The sequence below is a fragment of the Lineus longissimus genome, chromosome 7 (assembly GCF_910592395.1).
Source record: "Lineus longissimus chromosome 7, tnLinLong1.2, whole genome shotgun sequence".
Classification (NCBI taxonomy): domain Eukaryota; kingdom Metazoa; phylum Nemertea; class Pilidiophora; order Heteronemertea; family Lineidae; genus Lineus; species Lineus longissimus.
In genome coordinates this window covers 17,102,798-17,122,546 of record NC_088314.1, presented here as the reverse complement: position 1 = coordinate 17,122,546, position 19,749 = coordinate 17,102,798, and the positions used below count along the sequence as shown (strand labels likewise).

Here is a 19,749-nt window from a genome sequence, read left to right as displayed (position 1 = left end):
AAAAGACGTATGGATTCTAAGACTGATTTTGAGAAAGACTATTTTAAGCTCATGAATAATGCGTTCTACGGAAAGACTTGTGAGAATGTAAGGAACAGGGTTGAAATTGAATTGGTATCGGACGGGGAGAGAGCCAGGAATGTAATGGCCAATCCCAGGTTTTCATCGATATGCGTATTTGACGAACATAATGCTGCTATTAGCATGAGGAAAACATCAATGAAATTCAACAAACCAATCTACATAGGAGCTGCCGTACTTGAATTGTCTAAATTATTAATGTATGAGTTCTATTATGAAGTTCTTCAACCATATTTTGGTGAGAAAAATATTGAACTACTGTATCTAGATACAGATTCTTTCGTAGTTAACATTAATACTGATGACTTAACTAAAGACTTAAAGGAGTTGAGACACTATTTTGATTTCAGTAATTATCCAAAAGATCATACACTCTATGATACTATGACGCAAATAATCTCTACGGCTGGTCCATGATGGAACCTCAACCCTATGGTAGTTTTGAAATGATAGATATTGATCCACTCGAGCTATGCTCTCAGGACAAAGTCCGACTTAACATGAATGCTATTAGTAAAGAGCAGATTATGGCAATTCCAAGTGATAGTGAGGTAGGGTATTTCTTAGAGGTGGATTTGGAGTATCCAGGAAATATTAAATTTAAGTCAAGGAACTTTCCATTCTGTCCCGAATCTCTCTTTATTGAAGATGATGAATTAAGTCCTTACCAGAGAGAGTTACTGGGCGATGATAAAAGATCAAATGTAGAGAAACTAATACTAACACAAAAGGATAAAACTAATTACATAGTGCATTACAGAATGCTACAATTTTACCTCAAGCACGGTGTCACAACCTCGGGGCTAAAAGTGCCAGTGGTGACCTCCAGGTCAGAGCCTCTGGCCAAACTTACTGATCCTCCTTGTCATAAATTATCTCGGCCAAAATGACGCCCCCTGATATACACTGACATCAGGCGGGTAATCCAATTAAATAAAGTCCAGGCCAACAGTTAAAATATACGGCATCTATTCTCAATAATCACCCCACCCACACCCGGTTACAACATTAATATATACAGGTACATCACAATAGTCAACACAATCGCACATAAATGGTCCCTCATAAAACATCAGGGAGACAGACCACTCATCCGTGGCATACAATAACTTCAGAGATACATCGTCAGGGCAACAGTTAGCAACTGTTGCAAATCAAGGCAGAATGGCAAGGGGTTAATCCTCAGGAGACCGGCATGGAAAAGTATTAAAAAAAAAACCTCTTGGAATAAAACTATTCCAAGAAGAATCAACCGACACCTCAATTCCAGGTGTATACAAGTTTGCCCCAGCAAAACAGAAAGATTCCCGCAATTGAAGTTACCCGATACAAGAGATTCTGGGCCCGTTTACCAGTCCAACCTGGTGAGCTCGCCAGAAGCAAAAAAACTGGTCCAAAGAAAATAACGCGAGCTCAACACGCATATCGGGAGGTCTAGCGATTTCGAAATGGTCTGCAGTGACCGCAAGGCCCCAGTGATCCACCAGCAGCACGAGGGGTATGCAGAAAAAAAAAGAATTTATATAAGTCAGAGACTTGAGCAAGTCACTGGCCTCTCCACAGACAGAGGAATAAAAAGGGTACCCTCAACTCCTGAAGAAAGGAGGAGATAAAAAAACGTACCAATGCTCGACTCTTGGCAAGAGGAGAAAATCGTCTGCGTCTAATCGCATCTGAGCCGGTCTGCTCGGAAACCCACGCTATCCCATTAAATACCCGAAGTCCACGTGACCACATGATAATTCAACTGACATTCCGATCCACAATGCACTGCGCACACAAAGACACCCCCAATTAAAATATGAAAAGATCACCAAGCAACCCGATACAAAAGCCTTCGTTTCCTGGCAGAGATCGCACTGAATATAACTTAAAACACCGTAGTTCGAGGCACATGCTAAGGAATGATTAAATAAGCTTACGATTAATCGAGATAAATTCCAAATTTGCAAGATAACAGAAGTTTTCGTCAGAGAGGTAACAATGAAATTTTGACTTTTAGCGGTGCTGTAGGAAAGGGATCATTCGGCATTCTTCAGCCACTCACGTGATAGGAAGAACCAATAAAAATACGAGAAAATTGTAAACAGTGATGGCCGCCGTCCAGGTCACATGACCGATAAAATGGCGACGCATCCAGGAAATTGATAGAAAGAGTTGTTGACAATTTGTCCGAAAATAAACGAAATAAACCGTTGTGCCTGGAACTAGGTTTACATAAAAGGTTACGAAAATGAGAAGGTAATTTTGGTGACAGTTTCAACGGAATGGTACTTAAGAGGGTTCATTCAGTGATAAGCTTTAAACAATCAAAGTGGTTAGCACCATACATTGATTTTAACACTAAAAGACGTATGGATTCTAAGACTGATTTTGAGAAAGACTATTTTAAGCTCATGAATAATGCGTTCTACGGAAAGACTTGTGAGAATGTAAGGAACAGGGTTGAAATTGAATTTGTATCGGACGGGGAGAGAGCCAGGAATGTAATGGCCAATCCCAGGTTTTCATCGATATGCGTATTTGACGAACATAATGCTGCTATTAGCATGAGGAAAACATCAATGAAATTCAACAAACCAATCTACATAGGAGCTTCAGTACTTGAATTGTCTAAATTATTAATGTATGAATTCTATTATGAAGTTCTTCAACCGTACTTTGGTGAGAAAAATATTGAACTACTGTATCTAGATACAGATTCCTTTGTACTTAACATTAATACTGATGACTTAACTAAAGACTTAAAGGAGTTGAAACACTATTTTGACTTCAGTAATTATCCAAAAGATCATACACTCTATGACACCAGTAAGAAGAAGGTACCAGGCTACTTTAAGGATGAGCTAGGAGGAGTAGAGATGACTGAATTCATTGCCCTGAGAAGTAAGATGTACGCTTACAGAACAAAAGATTACGATTCTAAGAAATTGAAGGGTATTGCCAAGAATGTAGTAAGGAGAAATATCTCATTTGATGACTATGTTGATTGTCTTGAAAAGAGTAGGTCATTTTACCACAAGATGAGACACTTAAGATCAGATAAACACCAAATCTATTTGGAAGAAGTTGACAAAAAAAGCCTCAGTCCTTTTGATGACAAGAGGTTCATACTTGAAGATGGAATAAGCACCTTACCATTTGGAATGTATTATGAAGGCTACATAGATTACAGCGATTCAAACTTCGCTTGAGTCCGACTTCGTCTTGAGAGCATAGCTCGAGTTGCAAAAATCATTATTCGGACTTTGTCCTAGTCGAGCTTTGACCTGAGAGCAGAGCTCGATTAAACTAATGAATAGGGTGGTGCTGATGGTAGTGCTACTTGGTGAAATTCATCCCTAACACCTAAGTAATGATAATAGTGATAGTGATACACCACATTAGGATTAGGACTATTTAGTCGGACTTCGTCCTCGGGACCTTGTCCTAGTCCGACTTCGTCTTGAGAGCATAGCTCGAGTCGAACTTTGTTCTCTGGACTTAGTCCGGGTCCTGTTTGATTTACTGAACTTTTAGTTTTTCTAGCATCTCTGTCTGTGCTAGTTTTTTTCCTTCTTCTAAAAAAGTCTTCTTTAAAGACTCTACATCAACAGCTGAACTTGCCTCCCTTTGTTTTTTCCTAATGGCATTTTTCATCGAAATGTATTTCTCCTTCTCCTTGAGAATCAAAGTAAACTCATCTGTAGATATGTGAGAATCCGTTAAGGCTTTACTAACCAAATCATTGATTGTGTTCAGTTTTGAAATTGCCATTATTCTGATATTCTCATGTTTTTCAATTTTCCTTAGAATATTCTTTTTCTCCCAGCCTAAGGCTGATGAAATAATGGCACTACCTATTGTTACGCCACCCAAAGCTAAGCCTATCGGTGCCGTGATGACACCAGCTAGAGCGGAAACACCAACAGAGCCGGCTGCTACGCTAGTTAAATTAAGGAAATGGCTAATGCCAGTAATTACGCTAAATGCTTTTTTGTACTTTGAAAATATCTTTCTTCTAAATTCAATCTCGCTTTCTAAGAAACTCTTAACCTCACATATTTGTTGTAGTCTGAAAGCCTGAGGGTTACTTTCTGTATGCTTTTCAGACCTTTCATAGTTCAATTGACTTTCAGAGTTTAAATTACTTAAATCTGGATAAACCTTATTGTCTCCATCCATTTAATTAGTGGGAATAACTAGAATCAGTTGTTCTGTCATTTCTAGTGTTTAGTGTTGATCCTACAGACACTACAGGTTTTTGAAGTACATTAAATTTTAAAGGTTTTTCTGTCCCAGCAGGCACAGCAGGTTTTAAAGGTTTTTCGGGACCAGACTCCAACTTTGACTCTACTTCTGCCTCTAATTCTCTATGAAATCGTTCTAATCTTTCTTTCCAATTACGTGGTCGTTTTGTGTAACCCCAAGTTCTATTCATTTAATTAAGTAAAATAAAATCAATTCACTGCATAGAGTAAATTTCTTTCATGTCTATTATTCAACTTAATCATCTCGTTTATGATTTCTGTCTGACTACATATGTTAATGTTCTGGTTCATTCTCATGTTATTATTTAAATTCGATAATCTATCAAGCAGAATCATATTTTCATCACGAAGATAATCCCCGAAATGCTGTGATATCACTATTTTCCAATCTGGTATTACATCCTGGTCTCGAAAGACAAACCAGTTTTCACTTCTCATCTTTACCATGAAATCCATTGACCTATCCAATTGATCCTTAAATAGTGTGTAGTCTACTTTAGCACTCTTCTGTCTGTTTTCTGTCTTTTCCATTGGTCTAATGTTAAACCAAGCAAAGCACAGTTCAGGTTTATCTTTGAATTCCTTGATTGGTAAGACATGATCCAACTCTTCTTCTACTATTCGAACTCTGTTCTTGGGACTTTGTCCTATTGGAGATAGACTCCTCTGGTACTCTAACCACTGTGAGAAGAAACTGTCTGTACATCCTAGATTGAATGATGAATTACCGGTCGGACTTCGTCCTGAGAGCAGAGCTCGATTACACTCTCCCTTAGAAATGCGGTTTAGACCAACTCTAATTTTGTGTCTGTCTCTATTACCATTTTGGTCAAGGTAATCCTTTTTGTAATATGAATTAAAACATGATCTGCAGTTACCTCTATTTCCGTCTTTACCAAATTCACCATCACTTAGTAATTTATTTTCATAACATTTATTACATCCCTTGATTTTACTTGAACCACATTCTTTACAGTAATCAAGTAGTTTATTACGCCTGTTCTTTTCAAAATTAATTTCAGGTTTCTTTTCACAGCACTTAACACAATAAATTGTAGGTTGATTTTCCATGTTTTGATTCATCATATTATTCTGATTTTCCATATTTTGATTTTCCATGTTTTGATTTAAGATAAACTGATTTATCATATTTTGATTTAACATAATCTGATTTATCATATTTTGATTTAACATATTATTTTGATGCAAATAATACAAAAACTTCTGAATATTCTGATTCATCATATTATCATAATTCATCATATTATTCTGATTCATCATACCATTTTGATTCATCATACCTTTTTGATTATCAAATATTGCTCCATCCATTTCTTTCTTTATTTAGTAGGACATTTTTTTTTTTAATTACGTTTTTCGAACTTGTTCTTGTGACTTAAGTCACTTTAGAGACTTTATTTCATTTCAATGATTTGATATCAGAAACTGGTAACCATTCATTGAACTTATCACTGTAACCCTTCCACTTCACTAATCCGTATTTCTTGCCTTTACTGGTCTTGTACCTTAGGATTTTCTCGATCTTGTACTCTAGCTGGTCAGGATTAGGAACATAGCTCAATTCCTCTTCATAGAAATATCCTTGAATTTCTTCTTTGTGGTAATCCTCAAGCTGGTAGACGATAGGGTGAGTAAAGATGATCTGTTTGATTTTGAACACCTCCTCAGTGTAGTTGGGCATGTAACCTTTACCGAAAATGGACTTGTACTTTGAAATTCTTACACTGTCACCTACTTTGTACTTTGGATCACCAAATGTCTCTTTGAGGTGAAGACCGTAAAGATTGTACCACACTGTTCCTTCGTTTTCCATCTTTCTGGCGTCTACAGGTACATTTTCTGTTAAGAGTTCCTTGAAGTGTTTGTTGTAAAATTCTGTACCGTCATCAAACTGGATCTTTTCTGGTTTTGCTTCTCTGAAAATCAATTTGAATGCATCTCTGATTTCTTCTCCCCTCTTACTCTTAACTGCTGGAGCCCAAGAAAAACGACTAAATAGATCTATGACTGTTTAAATGAATCTGTTGCCTTTATTCTTACTCTCGAATTTCTGCATGTCAACCAGATCTGCTTGCCATTGTTGATCGATGTACGATACCATTGTCTTCCTGAAGGTGAATTTCTTAATGGCCGGTTTGTGTAGTTGGTGAGTTGGTAGTGTTTCTAGAAATTCTTTCACTTCTTTTTGTTTAATAAGTTTTCCTGAGCTCTGCTCTCGTGACGAAGTCATATCTTCCTTGACCTGTTTCCAGATTTTACTCAAAGAACTGTAAGCCACGGGACTCTCGGGGTTGTAGTACAAATCCCTTAGATACTGCTGTGTGTCATCCTTTACATTCATTTAAATGAGTGAAGTATTTATTTACGAGCCACACAATATGTTAATTTCTGGTGTTACCAATTGTGGTAAGACATATTTTGCCCTTGACCTCTTAGAAAAGGAGTATCGGCACAAGTTCCAGAACATAGTCATTTTCTGTCCAACATATTTCAACAATAAGACATATGAAAGGAAATGGATTTACCAAGACAAGAACGTCTACATAGTTAATCCCGAAGCTGTGGCCAGTAATTTGGACCTTGTGCTTCAGTTTGCTACTCTGACCTTTGCTGGTTCTAACACATTATTCCTCATTGATGACTGTGCTAATTTGAGAGACACAAAAAAGAAGGTGTCCGAGTTATGTAATCTTGCCTTTTCCGGCAGGCACTACAATCTCACTGTTTGGTTACTAGTTCAGAAGTACAATTCAGTTGTTAAGGACTACAGAGAGAACATAAGAATTTTAGTATTATTTTTTAATAAGGATGAATCAGCCATGAAAGATGCCTTAGAAGAAAACAGTGTTATTCCTAAGGAGAAAAGACAGTACTACATAGAAGAACTTAAGATGAAAAAAGGATCAAAACTGATCATTAGACTACAACATCCATTTGGATTTACTCTTTCCCATCAAAAATCTTAGTCCCGCTTCTGATCATCAGGACTGTGTCCGATCATCAGGACTGTGTCCGATCAGTGGTCTAAGTCTTTCTAACCCTAGTAAAATAATAAATTATTAACCCTAAACCACTAAGTCCTAGGATAATCCATAGGTACTCGTATTTCTTCATTTCATCACTAGGTTGGTAGTAATCACTTAATTGTGGTCGCTGAGGTAGTACAATAGTTCTTTCTGGATGTAAATGATTGTAAACAGTGTTGCGTGTTGTGTCTTCGGCTGGCCGCACGGCGAGCCTGGAAGTTGTGTTTTGAGGTCAATAAAACTTATAGAGTTCTTCCAGTTTTCGTCCAGATTAATGCACAATTACTCATTGTGGAGGACCAGAAGTCGGCTCCGCAACATGGTGGCAGCGAGGTGAACAGACTCAAGCTTCCCGAGAAATGATAGACTGTATAATTATTGCGTTAATCTAAAGTAGTCTGGGTTGAAACCGGTCTCGGAAATCCTGCCGGTAAACTACACGTGTGTGACTGTACTGTGTAGCGTGTACATTGACTCTGTACGATACTGTACACTCGGGTGTACACTGCCGCTCAAACGACGTTTGTAACTAGAACTTTGAAATGGCACGTCCTGTCCAGGGGATAAGGCCCCCAAACCCTCCTGATTTTAAAGATGTATCTAGCATCGCAGAGAACTGGAGAATTTTTAGGCAGAAATGGACAAATTATGCCATAATTACAAACTTGGCTGCTCAGGACAGGCCCTATCGTGTTGCCCTGCTACTACACACGATCGGGGACGATGGTCTTCGTATCCACAATGGATTCAAGTTCGATACCCCGGATAATGAGCGGACTGTGGCAGAAATTCTTACGAAATTCAACGTTTATGCTATTGGCGAAGTGAATGAAACCTATGAACGTTTCCTATTCAACCAACGGATGCAAACGGGGGATGAAACATTCGAGTCATTCCTATCTGACATACGGAATAAAATCAAAACCTGTAACTATCATGCTGACTCTGTCGATTCAATTCTCCGGGACCGTATTGTGCTTGGCATACATGACCGCGAGACACAGAAACTCCTGCTGAGGGAGAGGAATTTAACATTGGAAACGTCTATCAATATCTGCAAGGCGGCAGAAAATGCAACGGTGCAGGGGAAAGCCCTCGGCACAGACTTAGATGGTACTAGCGCTGCAAGTGTCAAGCGTGTTAAGGACAGAAACTCGTGGCCTAAAAAGCCTCTAGGTGGGGCTACCTCAAAAGTGCCAAAGGCCCAATATGGGGCAGCTGCAGTTCCGACTAGGGAATGCAAGTTCTGTGGTCGGGAACACCCTATGCGAAAAACGGATTGCCCTGCCTGGGGCAAAACGTGCAGTCAGTGTCATGGCGAGAATCACTTCCGGGCAAAATGCAAAAAACCTGGTGTGGTCAAAATGGTTAGTGCTGATGCTGATGATGATGATGAAAATGACGATTATTGGATGGCCAATGTCATGACTGGTAAACGCAAACGAGATATTCTTACCGCCAAAATGGAGGTCAATGGAACTCACCTCCACTTTCAACTGGATAGTGGGGCTGAAGTTAACACCATTTGCCAGAGGTTCGTAAAAAAGGAACAGGTAAAAGACACCCCCCAGCGGCTCGTGATGTGGAACAACACGAAGGTACAGCCACTAGGGGAAGCCACACTACCGGTCATAAACGTTCGCAATAAGCTACGATATCTGGTGAAATTTGTGGTGGTGCCTAACAGTCTCAGTTGTTTGTTAGGCCTCGATACCATTCGCGCGATGGAACTCATTACCGTCAATGCTGACAAATTTATTGCACAAGTAAAGAAACAGGAACTTGGTGATCTAGGTGAGGCACATCTGTGTGTGGACACGGACGTCAAGCCACGTGCTTTGCCTTGCAAGAACGTACCCGTCGCTATAAATGGGGATGTAAAGCTTGAACTTGAGCGTTTAGTGGAGATGGGTGTCCTCCAGGGGGTTACTGAACCTACGCCATGGGTTAGTCAAATGGCAGTTGTTCGGAAACCCAATGGAAAACTTAGAATCTGTATTGACCCTCAGGCATTGAACGTTGCCCTAATGAGGGAACATTACAAGTTACCTACTGTTGATGATGTGTTACCCATGCTTCATGACGCAAAAGTGTTCAGCAAATTAGATGTCAAAAATGCATTCTGGCACATTAGGTTAGATGAGGCGTCTAGCTTACTAACTACGATGATTACTCCATTTGGACGTTTCCGCTGGACTCGTCTTCCTTTTGGGCTCAAAGTATCCAGTGAAATCTTCCAGCGCAAACTTACAGAAGCTCTCAGCGGACTTGACGGTGTTTTTACGATTGCGGATGATATCATAGCTGCTGGGTGTGGCAAAACGAAGAGTGCTGCACTCGAGGACAATGACTCTAAGCTTGAAAAGTTGTATCAGAGATGTGATGAGCGTCACATCATCTTGAATAATGATAAAAAGGAAGTAGGCAAACCAGAAATTAGATTTCATGGACACCTTTTTACAGAGGAGGGTGTTAAAGCAGATGACTCAAAAGTGGAGGCAATCATGAGGATGCCTAACCCCACTGATCTTCCAGGTGTAAAACGTTTCTGTGGCATGGTTCAGTACATGGCACGATTTTTACCTAACTTATCCGCTGATCTTGAACCTATACGCGCCCTCACCCGCAAAGAGACCGCGTGGAACTGGTCGGGTGATTGTGACAAGGCTATGGACACTGTAAAGAAGAAACTGTCAGAGACTCCAGTTTTAGCCTATTTCGATACCAACAAGGATGTCATGCTACAGGTTGATAGTAGCAAGGATGGTGTTGGTGCGGTACTCCTACAGGATGGCCGACCTGTGGAGTATGCGTCACGCTCGCTGTCCTCGGCAGAGCGAAACTGGGCGCAAATCGAAAAGGAGCTGCTTGCCGTGGTGTATGGTCTGGAAAGATTCGATCAATATACTTATGGGACCAAGGTGGTCGTAGAAAATGATCACAAACCTCTCTATTCGATTCTTCGCAAGCCACTCAGCCAAGCCCCAAAGCGTCTGCAAGCGCTGATGATGCGAATTCATCGATATGACGTTGATTTTCGTTTTCTGAAAGGTTCCGAGTTGATAATTGCAGACACGCTGAGCCGAGCATATCTGGATGTGCCAGATACCACAACCCGCATATTAAACGTGAAATCTGCCTATACCATGTCTGATGCCAGACTTGAGGAAGTTCGCAAAGCTACAGACAATGACAATGCTCTAAAAACCCTTGAATCCCTGATTCTGAAGGGGTGGCCAGAGTATAAACACTTGGTACCTTCAGACGTGAGGGTATACTTTGACTTCAGAGACACTCTTAGTTGTGACAACGGGATCATCTTAAAAGGCGAGGCTATTCTCATTCCTAGTTCACTCAGGCAGGATATCAAACAGCGTTTGCATTCAGCACATCTTGGCTATAATAGCATGGTAAGGCGTGCTCGTCGTCTCGTATTCTGGCCTGGTCTCGCTCAGGACATAAAACAGTTGGTGGCCTCATGTGAGCCGTGTCAGGCGCTGAGGGCCAGAAACCCCAAGGAACCGTTGTTACCTCAAGATGATGGACGAGGCCCCTGGGATAAAGTGGCCAGTGACATCTTTGAAATCGAAGGACAGCGATATCTGGTCACCATTGACTGTTACTCCAACTTTTTGGAAGTTGATCCTTTGCCGTCTATGACTAGTGGTCGTGTGATTGCGATACTAAAGAAACATTTCTCGCGCTACGGCATTCCGAGGATTCTCATAACTGATCCTGGATCTCAACTTACGTCCGGTGATTTTCGAGAGTTTACCAAGAACTGGGGAATCACTCATGTGGAAAGTTCACCGGGGCACCATAGTGCTAATGGCAAGGCGGAGGCGGCCGTTAAAGTCGCCAAACACCTGTTGATCAAAACTCGCAAAAGTGGGACTGACCCAAATTTGGCATTACTCGAGTTGCGCAATACTCCTAGGGAAGACACCGGTCGTAGTCCTGCGGAGATGTTATTTGGGCATTCTACTCGTTCAGTGATTCCGTATATTCAGCAAAAGCCTAGTGGTGGAGATTCAGTTTCTCTAAATCCGAGGAGGGAAAGACGGAAGGAGCGAATGAGACAGTCTCATGATAAAAAAGCATGTGAATTACGTAGGCTCCCAGTTGGGCAAGTCGTGTATTTTGAGTACAGGGAAAGAGAGCGTTGGATTCTGGGTACAATAGTGGGCGTACTTGGGAATCGCACTTATGAAGTTGAGGGGAGAACCGGTGGTAAATATCGGAGAAATAGGGTACAAATGCGGCCTACTGCGGTAAAATTGCCATTACGACCAAGTGGTCTTCACAATCCAAATGTTCTTTTTCCTAATGCTCCACAACAGGTGTTGGATTTGCCAGAGAGCACTCCTGATAATTTGCCTCAAAATCAAAGTGTCAATCATGCTCCACAAAATGCCACTCCGCCGGTTGTTGAAAACTCTTCTCTAGACTATAATCATGGCCAATTGTCTGGTCCGAAGCCGACGGACACTGTGCCTACTCCTCCAAGACGCACAAGCACTAGAATCCATGTTGCGCCACAATATTTGAAAGACTATGTGAGAAAATAGACCATGTTCAGGATTATGATGTTTGAATCTGACTCCAAAACATACCTGTCTTTATGAACAGTCTGGAGTTGACATTGTCTCTATTATTGTTGTGTCACTGTGTTTGTGAGCTTGGAGGCAAGTGCGTCAAAAGTTTTCATAGTTATATTTGCAGTTTACAGCATATAAGTGTAATTAGCCCGTTAGTTTTAGAGGATTCATCAAAGTTGTATTTTGGTAGCGTTTTAAGTTTATAGTTAACACAAGTTGGTTTTGGTTGCTAATAAGTTGTACCTGTCGAGTGTTTGTGTAATCGCGTTCGAGATTATTCTTATTATCTTAAGAAGGGGGATGTTGCGTGTTGTGTCTTCGGCTGGCCGCACGGCGAGCCTGGAAGTTGTGTTTTGAGGTCAATAAAACTTATAGAGTTCTTCCAGTTTTCGTCCAGATTAATGCACAATTACTCATTGTGGAGGACCAGAAGTCGGCTCCGCAACAAACAGTAAGTGCTGAATCAGTATTGTTAAAATCAATAGAAGCGTCTCTTTCTCTCTTTAATTCAAGGTTAACGAAGTCAATGGTACTTTTCCTATGCTCATCCCATTCTGTGGAGGCCTTCTGTAATTGCTCCTGAGCCAAATCATGTCTTTTCACTTCAGTCTCATAACCGTTTTTGTCTAGTTTTTTAAAAAGGTAACCGGATCCAGTGAATGCTAATCCATTGATTATTGCAGATCCAAATAACATACCAATGCCAGCCATTTAATTTCAACGAATTTTAATTTCAATGATGTGTCGGACTTTGTCCTGAGAGCATAGCTCGAGTTAATACCAATTGGTACTGTACATTATGACCATTAAGATCGATGATGTCACCTTTTTCATCAGTTAAGCGAATATTCAGCTTATTGAATCTTGGTTTACAGGGAATTGCTATTGGTTTCTCAAATGTGTATGCTATTAAATCCCCAAAATTAGCTTCCTTTATTGGTATTGTGGTTAGCACATCAGATGCTTCACCATTACTTAATACACTATTAGATTCGATTATGTCACAGTGAAAAACAAAATGGTTAATTGGTCTAAAATTGATGGGTTTCTCGCTTACAACATCATCCTTACTTTTATTGTCTAAAGGGTAAGGCCATTCTGATTTCATGCCAAATAATTCATTACTTTTACCAAGAAAATAGATCTGATAATGCGCCTCATTTTTTCTCTTTAGGAAGTGTAAGATGGCCTTACCTGTTGGTTCTTCAAGGTCAAATCTGACAGCACCTCTACTCATACTATTTTCTTTCAGCTTATCCGCAAATACTTTTGAAAAGCTCTGTAGGTCATAGAGACCATCTGGTAGCGTAATCTCTGCCACATCAAACCCCTTAACTTTGATTCGGTTATTCTCCCTGGCTGCACTTATGTTGTAGAATGTACAAGGTATTACTGCAAAAGTTAAAGTGATGCTACATGCATCTTGAATTTCAGTCTTGAGATTGACTGTTAAATCACTTGAACTCTGATCTGGATAGTCACTTGAATCTATGTTCATTACAGTAACCATTTACTTAAGCAAATTTTCGTTTTCAAATTTACCTTTTATCAAATAAGTAAATTATTCTTACTTCATAATATTTCTGGGTAGGATTCCTTGATCGTAAAGGTACTCTAATGTTCCATTACTAATAGCTACAGTTCCGCCCAGTTTAAGAATTTCCTCTAGGTTGGCCTGACTTGGGGGACCAATATTGATTCTCAAGAACCTTTTCAGTAACATAGAGTAACCAATTGTTGTTGATGCCAACAGTAAACTTTGATACAGTGTATTTATGATATCTTTCTTTCCTGGTGTATCCATTTAATTACTTAGAAAATCACTAGTAAAACTCATTTATCTAGTATTCAGTGCTGGAGTGAACTTTTGTTCTTGCAACACCTTAGTGTTGGAGTGAAGCAATCTGAGAATTCTGGATGTTTACCTGGGCGTCAGAAACCACGAATATGTGCATTTTGTATGGTCCCTTTCCAGATTTCTTTGTAATAGATAATTGAATACCATCTTTTGTGTTCTGGAGCTTCTTTCCTGATCCGTGTAGACGATTATCTTCAGAAGTTCTCAGGTCCAACCATAAACCATAGTGATTAGAATCACCATAGTATTTCTCCATGGTCATGTTACAGTCATGAGTTTTCTTCAAATCTTCAGACATAAAATGTTTCTTGATCTCCTCCCATTGATCCATCATTCTCATTCCTTCTGGGAACACCTGATTGGCAATACCCTCTATTGTGATCTGCACTTTACTTATGTTAGGGTTTTCAAACTTCTCTGAATCTCTAGCTCCATCTACATAGTCAGACACAAATAGTAATAATAATCCTTTAATAGACATTCTTGGAAAGTTGATGTTCTCATTAATTAGTGTTTCATTAGCAGTAACATTGACTGTCTTAAAATGGTCTACCCAATCATAAAATATTGAGAATCCAGAATTGTACTTGTTACTCAATTGACTAGCAATCATTTTGTTGGTTACGGTATCATATTCAAAACAAATATTCTCTAGTTTGTAGCCCATACTTGCTGTGGTTGCGGTAACTATGATCTCTTCCTTTGGTGCTAATGTGATTTCAATGATAACATCTTCTTGAATTGGAAACTTGTAAAATGGAGCATGATGATGGAATAGTTCAAAATCTAATGGTATTTTGTACTTCTTGTCAAACACTTTCTTTAAAGTCTTTTCATTAGCTGTTTCTCCAGTGACATCAGCTTCAGCGACTCCTGATCTTAATTCTCTAAGATTTTCTGATTGAATACCCTGAAAAACTCTATCATTTCTTTCTTCTCCAGTTAGCCACAGATCTTTAAATGTAGAATAATGACTGTATTCGTCAAGGTCAAATATCTGCTCTGTTCCCCACTTAACCACCATCTTTGAAATCAGGTTTCTACCAAGATTATTTACAACACTATTTTTAGAATCACCAGAAATGGTTACATCAGCAGACAGATAAAGAGATTTAGGTACAAAGAATGTATTCTCTCGCAATGCCGGTATTCTAACATACAAAGTTTCTTTGGGGTTAGCAGATGATGGGTTATGAGTAATGATATGATGCTGCCTCTCAGCTTTTAAACCAAGTGGAATCTTATGTGCCCTTTCGGTATTTAATAAATATCCTGTTGCCATTTTCTATTTATTTACTAGTAAAATTATGTGGACTTTGAAGATCACTCATTTCGCAAACGTAGTAATCAATAAGATTCTCTTAGAAGAGAATAACTAGGTCATTGGATTCTCTTCTAAGAGAATATCTAGGTCAGATTGATTGGATTCTCTTAGAAGAGAATCACTTACTGCGAAATGACTTAATTGGATTTTCCTCGTATTGGCTGGTTTACGAGGTAGCGTTTTCCCCGTAATACGATCGATATTTTGTTAAAGCTGACAGATTTCTACAGTATATTCCCTCACCATTTCATTGCAACGCTTCACTGGGAATCTCATGAATGATAGAATATATGTATTGCGATGGATTGGTTCTTTGGGGTTGTAGGCTTATTTGGGGCAAAAGACCTGTAAGGTCTTTGGTCAAAAGGGCCTAAAGCATAACCTAGTTCCTACCATCGCAATACATATATTCTAGACCTGTAAGGTCTTTGGTCAAAAGGGCCTAAAACATAACCTAGTTCCTACCACCGCAATACATATATTCTCGGATTCCAAAGCTTGGCTAAAGATTTTGAAAGATAACACCAGAATCTGGCATTAGACTGACTGTCGGCACTTACCGCCCAGATAGACTGAGATCTTGAAGAATATTTCCGCTCAGCTAATGGATCCACCCCAAAACGGGTAATTTTGTAATACTATGAGACACAAAAAAGACAATATACTTTTGATTTTGAATAACTCCAAATAGCAATCGAATATTATCAAAGATCAATCCTGTCTCAAGTTGTTTGATCTGAATACCTGTATTAGTTATTGTGTCATCAGCATTTATATTTTTTACCACTTCTGCACCCAAACCGATTTAATTGAGTGTGATCATGAGGTCATCAAACCTGTGAAAAGAAGTATTGATCGCTGCATGTTGTCGACGTTTCTTAACCTATTCAAAATCAAAAGTTAACAATCTTTTTTGTATCACCCATGGCTGAAAGTGAAACGACCTAGTTCGTGACCGTGCGATAATTGTTACTTTTGTATGGCATTACTCTATGATGACGTCATGGAACGAAAATGGCAGTGTGAAGTTTGCAGTTCTGGCCGTATATCAAATCAACGTAATGATTAGTATGACAAAATAAATATCACACTTCAAGCCACGAAATAGTAAAAATTATTCAACGGTGAACAAATTATTCCATGAGGCCAATATATGACCATTTCCAGTGGAAGATAGTAACTATTACTGTCGCCAATGGAAGGTTGCGACTATTGCTGTCTCCAGTGGAAGGTTGTGACTATTACTGTCGCCATTGGAAGGTTGTGACTATTACTGTCGCCAATGGAAGGTTGCGACTATTGCTGTCTCCAGTGGAAGGTTGTGACTATTACTGTCGCCATAGGAAGGTTGCAACTATTACTGTATCTAGTGGAAGGTTGTGGATATTGCCATCTCCAGTGGAAGATTCTCTTCTAAGAGAGTCACAACTAGAAAGTAGAGTATGATACTAAAAAATATCCTGTACTAACCTGTAAATTTGAGTCGCTAACCTGTAAAATCTGTGTAGTCACACGCAAGTTATTCCAAAGAATGTGGCAACAGCGATGATGCCATTTCGCAGTGAGTCACTTACTGCGTAATGACTTAATAGGATTTTCCTCGTATTGGCTGGTTTACGAGGTAGTGTTTTCCCCGTAATACGATCGATATTTTGTTAAAGCTGACATGATGTATTCCCTCACCATTTCATTGAAGAATATATGTATTGTGGTGGATGGTTCTTTGGGATTGTAGGCTAATTTGGGGCAAAAGACCTGTAAGGTCTTTGGTCAAAAGGGCCTAAAACATAACCTAGTTCCTACCACCGCAATACATATATTCTCGGATTCCAAAGCTTGGCTAAAGATTTTGAAAGATAACACCAGAATCTGGCATTAGACTGACTGTCGGCACTAACCGCCCAGATAGACTGAGATCTTGAAGAATATTTCCGCTCAGCTAATGGATCCACCCCAAAACGGGTAATTTTGTAATACTATGAGACACAAAAAAGACAATATACTTTTGATTTTGAATAACTCCAAATAGCAATCGAATATTATCAAAGATCAATCCTGTCTCAAGTTGTTTGATCTGAATACCTGTATTAGTTATTGTGTCATCAGCATTTATATTTTTTACCACTTCTGCACCCAAACCGATTTAATTGAGTGTGATCATGAGGTCATCAAACCTGTGAAAAGAAGTATTGATTGCTGCATGTTGTCGACGTTTCTTAACCTATTCAAAATCAAAAGTTAACAATCTTTTTTGTATCACCCATGGCTGAAAGTGAAACGACCTAGTTCGTGACCGTGCGATAATTGTTACTTTTGTATGGCATTACTCTATGATGACGTCATGGAACGAAAATGGCAGTGTGAAGTTTGCAGTTCTGGCCGTATATCAAATCAACGTAATGATTAGTATGACAAAATAAATATCACACTTCAAGCCACGAAATAGTAAAAATTATTCAACGGTGAACAAATTATTCCATGACGCCAATATATGACCATTTCTAGTGGAAGATAGTAACTATTACTGTCGCCAATGGAAGGTTGCGACTATTGCAGTCTCCAGTGGAAGGTTGTGACTATTACTGTCGCCATTGGAAGGTTGTGACTATTACTGTCGCCAATGGAAGGTTGCGACTATTGCTGTCTCCAGTGGAAGGTTGTGACTATTACTGTCGCCATAGGAAGGTTGCAACTATTACTGTATCTAGTGGAAGGTTGTGGATATTGCCATCTCCAGTGGAAGATTCTCTTCTAAGAGAGTCACAACTAGAAAGTAGAGTATGATACTAAAAAATATCCTGTACTAACCTGTAAATTTGAGTCGCTAACCTGTAAAATCTGTGTAGTCACACGCAAGTTATTCCAAAGAATGTGGCAACAGCGATGATGCCATTTCGCAGTGAGTCACTTACTGCGTAATGACTTAATAGGATTTTCCTCGTATTGGCTGGTTTACGAGGTAGTGTTTTCCCCGTAATACGATCGATATTTTGTTAAAGCTGACATGATGTATTCCCTCACCATTTCATTGAAGAATATATGTATTGTGGTGGATGGTTCTTTGGGATTGTAGGCTAATTTGGGGCAAAAGACCTGTAAGGTCTTTGGTCAAAAGGGCCTAAAACATAACCTAGTTCCTACCACCGCAATACATATATTCTCGGATTCCAAAGCTTGGCTAAAGATTTTGAAAGATAACACCAGAATCTGGCATTAGACTGACTGTCGGCACTTACCGCCCAGATAGACTGAGATCTTGAAGAATATTTCCGCTCAGCTAATGGATCCACCCCAAAACGGGTAATTTTGTAATACTATGAGACACAAAAAAGACAATATACTTTTGATTTTGAATAACTCCAAATAGCAATCGAATATTATCAAAGATCAATCCTGTCTCAAGTTGTTTGATCTGAATACCTGTATTAGTTATTGTGTCATCAGCATTTATATTTTTTACCACTTCTGCACCCAAACCGATTTAATTGAGTGTGATCATGAGGTCATCAAACCTGTGAAAAGAAGTATTGATCGCTGCATGTTGTCGACGTTTCTTAACCTATTCAAAATCAAAAGTTAACAATCTTTTTTGTATCACCCATGGCTGAAAGTGAAACGACCTAGTTCTGATAGTGAGACATTGAAGTATTTTGGTAAATTATTCTAAACCTACTGACAGTGTTGATCTACACAGTGAAATGGCCAGGCGCCATGTGCTCACCTGTGGTCAAAGAAAGGAATATGGTTAACGTTTGTTTTTACGAATTTCACCTCTCTGACCTTGGAAATTAGGTCACGGTCTAAATCTTTCAACGACTATGTTTAGCCTGTAGGTTGTGACTACTATTGTCACCAATGGAGGTTGTAACTATTATACTACTGTCTCCAGTGGAAGGTTGTGATTATTACCGTCTCTAGTGAGAGGTTGTGACTATTTCCATCCCCAGTGGAAGGTTGTGACTATTACTGACACCAATGGAGGTTGTAACTATTATACTACCGTCTCCAGTGGAAGGTTGTGGTTATTACTGTTGTATTCTGTACCACGTGACCGTGCGATAATTGTTACTTTTGTATGGCATTACTCTATGATGACGTCATGGAACGAAAATGGCAGTGTGAAGTTTGCAGTTCTGGCCGTATATCAAATCAACGTAATGATTAGTATGACAAAATAAATATCACACTTCAAGCCACGAAATAGTAAAAATTATTCAACGGTGAACAAATTATTCCATGAGGCCAATATATGACCATTTCCAGTGGAAGATAGTAACTATTACTGTCGCCAATGGAAGGTTGCGACTATTGCTGTCTCCAGTGGAAGGTTGTGACTATTACTGTCGCCATTGGAAGGTTGTGACTATTACTGTCGCCAATGGAAGGTTGCGACTATTGCTGTCTCCAGTGGAAGGTTGTGACTATTACTGTCGCCATAGGAAGGTTGCAACTATTACTGTATCTAGTGGAAGGTTGTGGATATTGCCATCTCCAGTGGAAGGTTGTGACTATTGCCATATCCAGTGGAAGGTTGTGATTATTGCCATCTCCAGTGGAAGGTTCCCGCAAATCGAAGAAAAAACTCGATATT

The 19,749-nt window shown here is 39.5% G+C and overlaps 1 protein-coding gene across 2 annotated transcripts in view; it reads right to left on the bottom strand.

The window, feature by feature from the left end:
* Positions 1-16,720, bottom strand: part of LOC135491447 (uncharacterized) — an 82,703-nt gene extending 65,983 nt beyond the window's left edge. The window contains exon 1 of one of the 2 annotated variants that reach the window (XM_064777339.1): positions 16,629-16,720. The gene's annotated coding sequence lies outside the window, so the exon portion shown is untranslated. The remainder of the gene's footprint in view (positions 1-16,628) is intronic. The other variant, XM_064777340.1, reaches the window with a different exon arrangement.
* Positions 16,721-19,749: the final 3,029 nt, after the last annotated feature.